At 31.0% G+C, this 5852-nt stretch overlaps 1 pseudogene; it reads right to left on the bottom strand.

Moving 5' to 3' along the window:
* Positions 1-1302: 1302 nt before the first annotated feature.
* Positions 1303-3933, bottom strand: LOC106325719 (annotated as a pseudogene).
* Positions 3934-5852: the final 1919 nt, after the last annotated feature.

The following is a 5852-nucleotide window of genomic DNA, read 5'->3' as shown; positions in this document are numbered from 1 at the left end:
TATTTTAATTGTTTAAAAATATAATTATATATATAAATTATAAAAATTAAGAACTAAATATAATGAAAATATATATCAAAATTAAAATAATAAATATTTACATTTCTAATGCGAATAATGAAATTAACTTTTAAATTTAAAATAAACCATAGACAAAACATCAAAAAGTATCTAATAATATGTGAATAACAAAAGTAAACTAACTAAATAAACAATTAATTTTTTTTTGCAGACGTAAATCATTAATTTTTAATAGACGTATACACATTATTGATGCTCAAATCTATTTTATTTTTAGTATGCATCCACTCAAATATTAATTCATTAACAAGATGGAATTTTAGTTGGACTAAAATTGTATTAAAATTGGAATATCAGTTTCATAATATATTCACTATTCATCTGAACGTTCATGAATATATATTATAATACTCTAAATATAATAATAAATCGAACCGGATTACATATTGGGTCATCTATCAGTTCAACCGATAATCAGATCTCGGGTTTTAGCGGTTGTTACGGGTTTTATAGAATTTTTAAATAATAGTTTTTTTTAAACTAAAATGGATTACATATGAACCACCGAATTTGGCAATTTAATTGGGGTCGGATCGGGTTTCAAAACATTAAATATAATGTTTCATTTGTAATATATAAGTGTAGATACAATTAAAATACAAATTTATATCAAATAAATTTAAATGTTTCGAAAATAATTCCGCGCTTTGAAAGCGCGGATCAAAATTTAGTCTAACTATTAAATGATTTGATTCTTGCAAATGTACTTTGTTATACAATAGAAACTCTATAAACTAATATTAGCTAAACTAATAAACATAATAAATCAATAAATTTTGTAAGTTGGTTTAAAATATAACATAAATTGATAAAATATATATTTAATAAAACTAAATTTAAAACGTAATTTTAAAGCCTATGATACATTTTTCATATACATCTAAAACTATAATAAAATTGTATGAAAGTCAAATTTATAAAATTTAATAAATATATAAACTGATCAACTATTATTTTTATTTTCCGAAATTTATATTCTAAAATATTTTAAAAAATATTTCTATAAGTTAATAAAATAACCAATATTAATTTATAGAGTGTTGTTATTATATTAACATGAGGCCTGCTTCTCTCCTTCATGCACTACATAGATGATATTTTTTTGAGAATTCAAAGTAAATAGTGCAGACACATTCATAGCTCATTGGAGGCCTTGTATGCAGATTTTAAAACATTAGTTTTAAAAGATCATAAATACATATATATTTCAATCGGGTTTGCTTACATTATTTTTTCGAATGAAAACTTCGGTTCTGATTGTAATAAAACATACAGTACATTATTCCTAGTTTTAGTATTTTGAGAAAGAGAAACAGGAGAGAAAGAATCTCTTTATAAAAAAATCTAATAAACCAAACGAAGAAGAAACTTTGGCAGCAGATTTGATCCTCTCCGTGTCCAGTTCATCTTTCAGATCCGACAAAGTTAGTTCCACATTTTTCATCCTTCCCTCGAGTTGTTGGACCCGAGACCCATCAGACATTGTTTTATTCCTCTCCAAGGAAACCTCCTGAAGCCTTGAATTCAACCAGTCAAGATTAAAGCCTGCTTCCTTCAGCACAGTCAACTCGCTTTGAGCATTGTTCAGTTCAGTCACAGACAAGCTCTGTGGAGATTTTCTCAGCATCCCCACGAGGCCGAGGAGGAGATTCATGTATTCTGTTTTCATACCTTGGTTCTTCAGTATGAAATCTACTTCACAGTCTGGCTGTTGTACAAAGATATCTCTTACTGGACCAGTCTACCAAAAAAGAAGAAAGAACATTGTTACTATGCTAACCATGATGCTGGTGATTATTAATGGAAATTTAAAAGAAGAAAAGGAAACAAGTGGCAGCTTACTTGAGAAGAAATGATAGATTTGATCATATCCTTGTCCAGTTCAACTTTGAGATCCGACAAATTCAGTTCCACATTCGTGACCTGTTCCTCGAGTTGTTTGACACTAGGCCCACCAGAGAGTACTTTCTTATTCTCCAAAGAAATCTCCTCAAGCCTTGACTTCAACCAGTCGAACTTGAAGCCTGCTTCCTTCAGCTCAGTGACTATTCGTGGACACTTTCTCAGCGCCTTCGCAAGATTGCTGATGAGATTCATGTATGCTGTTTTCATCCCTTGGTTCATCGGTATGACATCTAATGCAAAGTCTGAGTGCGTTACAAAGATATATCCCACTGGACCAGCCTGCAATTATATATATATATATATATATATATATATATATCAGAAAGAACATTGTTACTATGCTAACCATGCCGGTGATTATTAATGGAATTTTTTTTAAAGAAGAAAAGGGGCTTACTATGATAGATTTGATCCTCTCCTTGTCAAGTTCGACTTTGAGATCTGACAAAGTCAGTTCCACACTCTTGATCTGTTCCTCGAGTTTTTTGACCCAAGGCCCATCAGAGACTAATTTCTTCCTCTCCAAGGATATCTCCTCAAGCCTTGAATCCAACCAGTCCAGCTTGAAGCCCGCTTCCTTGAGCTCAGCCAACTCACTCTCAGCGTTGCTTAGTTCAGTCACAGAAAAGCTCTGTGGAGATTTTCTCAGTCCTCCACGAGGCCAAGGAGGAGATTCATGTATGATGTTCTCACCCCTTGGTTCTTTGGTATGACATCTATCGCAAAGTCTGGGTGCTGAACAAATATATCTTTTACTGGACCAGCCTACCAATGATTTAATTAATAAAAATAGAAGAAAAAAAACATTATTACTGAATGCTAACCATTCTGGAATTGTTAAATTTAAATAAGAAAGAGTAAACTTCATTCGGCTTACTTGAGAAGCAATAATATTGAAGCCATTGTAATCTAAAACATCATTCTCAGTTGATTTTCCTTGATGAACAACCTCGAAAACTTTCATGTAGACTTCAATGGTTAGTTTGTTTTTCTCCAGAAACCCTTTTTCTTGGAGCTTAGTCAAAGGCAACGTCCTACCTAAACCCCAGCTTGGGGTCTCAGCGCAGAACAACCTGCGTCTGCCTTTGTCTGTAATAAGATTAAAAAAAAAACAGTTATGTATCAACTTCTCTTCTTCATCAATCAGATACACAAGTACAACAAAAACAAACTAAATGCAACATATATAATCAAGCTCATCAATACCAGGTGATCTAAAAAGCTCTTTGCCGGATTGGTTCAACAAAACGAAGCAAAAACTAACTCTCCTTTTCCATCCAGATCTCAATCTATGAGTATTCACATCTTGCAGGTACATAGACAAGTGATCACCAGCACAAACGCAAAGAAACCTAATTAAGAGAAAACATTAGGTTTTTTTAAGTTCTAAAAATATAGACAATAATGACAAGGATTTCGCCCCTTACCAGTTGCAGCCGCCGCTTGAGAAGATAACCGACTTCATCACATTTGTCCTTTCGGAGAAGTTGTCTATCTCCAAACTTAAGGCCTTGTTCAATTCCGTCCCCATTTTAGAGCTTGTTTTTGATTCCTTGCGCGAACAAAAAAAAAACAAAATGTTACAGCTCCTAGGCCAAACCACATTATACATGCACAAAAAAAACATAAATCTCACCGACATAATCTTGACCAATATTGTTATTACCAAACTCCATCCAACCACAATAGAACCTAACATATCTAACCTTTTTGGGTTAAAAATCTACGATTAAGTTCAAAACGGGAACCCCATGAGGCAGAGTGGTTAATCAACAGTTCCAAATCAAACAACAAAACTTTTCTTACAACGAAAGAAATCAATAAAATCAGTATGTGTGCATAATATTATTCATACAACTTAACAGACATGAACGAGTTGAGTTACCTACGATGAGACACGAAGCCTTGGCAACTGTTTAAGAACTTCAGACGGTTCGAAAGTCAATGGCGATACAATAAAAGAAGAGAACCTTCTCCTCCTTAAATACGACCACTGGATAAAGGAAAAGGACTTTTCTCTCCTTTCGATCTGGACCGTCCGCTGGATTGAACCATGTTATGTTAACCGTTGGATATTTTAACTTTTTGTCCTATAGTAAAAAACAAAAATGCTTACGCAGACCCTCGAAGTCAAACCATAGATATTTAGTTGTAGATTTTTTTTGTTCTTTTTCCCTTTTCTTTTACTGATAAGGAATGTCAAAAGTAGTTTTTTTCCTGATCAATCTTGACCATCCGTTTGGATTTTAATATACTTTCAACCCTTCGATTTAAATTTCTTTTTTTAATTGATTATTTTATAAAAACTTTCATATATTTTTGTTTATTAAAGTTTTAATTGATTACTGATAAAAGCAATTTGTAAGAAATTAAATAATGAAAACCATGAAAATTCAAAAATGGTTCAATGCAAACAAGTTTCCGGTAACAAAAGCGTTACTTAAAGTAAAAGCTCGAAGCACGGAGCCAAGACCGCGGCAACCTGCAAAAACGCAATTGAAACAACTTATCAAAAGAGACGCATTTCGAACTAAACAAGAAGAAATAACAATCCACACGGAGCCACTGTCTATCAACGCCACCACACAAAAAAAAACAAATCTAAGCCGTAATGCACATCGGATCCCGGAATAATCTTATTCTTTAAATGTTCATACTCTACTCAGACAGTGTCGTGCCTAGGTGTTTGGGGGCCTAAGGCTAGAGTAAAAAAGTTTTCATAATTAGTAATAAATATCTATTATATAAAACTTTACAAAAAAATATGTATTTAATATTTATAGATTCATATGAAAAAATGAACATATTATTTCTTAAGAGAATACAAAATACATAGTTTATCAAACCAAAAATGCAAGATTTCAAATTATCTATGAAGATTTTATAATTGTTTAATTAAATATGTGCTTATTTAGATATGTTAAATGGTAAGCTTATAAATGTATTACTCCAATAGTAAAAATAAAATCATACAATAATTTAAAGTCTAAAAATTAAATAAATAAAGTAATAGTTTTATGAAGATAGATGATAAATTAAATCTAAAAGTCTAAAATAGAATAAAATAAATCTAAATAGCATAAATAAATTATTGTTTAAATCCAAAACTAAGAGAAGTTTATATATACAATATAACCAATTTAAAATGAAATTAAAATGGAATTAAAATGGGATCGCTAAAATGTGTTATACAAGTTGAAGCCTAAGGCAGTTGTCTTTCCCATGACAAGGTAAACACACATCTGTACTCAAATATGGACTGTCTCAGCAAAAGGTATCATTCAAGACCACTTTACAACAGGATGGAACACAACAGTCATGCATCATTATCTCATATTCGGGTATGTCTTCCAAACCACTATCTACGCAATATGGATAGAAAGAAACTGTAGAAGACATGGGATGCACCAATTACGCTGCTACAATTAAATCATCAAAATCATGGGCAAAACCGTAAGAAACATAATCATGTATACTAGATTTTTTAACCGCGCTACGCGCAGATAAGATTTTATATGTATTTCTCAATTCTAAAAAAATAATGTATAATATTGTATTATATTATTTAAAGAATATAAAATAAGACTACATAATATAAATATATTTTTTAAATTTTCTTTGTGGAAATCATTATGTTGTTTGATTGTTCTACTTGACTCACATATTTGCATAGTTATTTGTGATAGATGGATAACTATATTTTTATTATCAGTAAATAATATATATTTATTATATAATATACGAAAAATAAAATTATTTACTTTTAAAACAAACTTGTTTCATGTTGGGGATTCAGTTATAGACATATCATATTCGAATGAGACATTTTTACAGTTATCAATCTTCTTAACAGTCAAGAAACAAAT

The sequence above is a fragment of the Brassica oleracea genome, chromosome C2 (genome assembly GCF_000695525.1).
Source record: "Brassica oleracea var. oleracea cultivar TO1000 chromosome C2, BOL, whole genome shotgun sequence".
NCBI lineage: Eukaryota > Viridiplantae > Streptophyta > Magnoliopsida > Brassicales > Brassicaceae > Brassica > Brassica oleracea.
The sequence above is the reverse complement of the archived record's forward strand: the minus strand, read 5'-3'. Positions and strand labels throughout refer to the sequence as shown.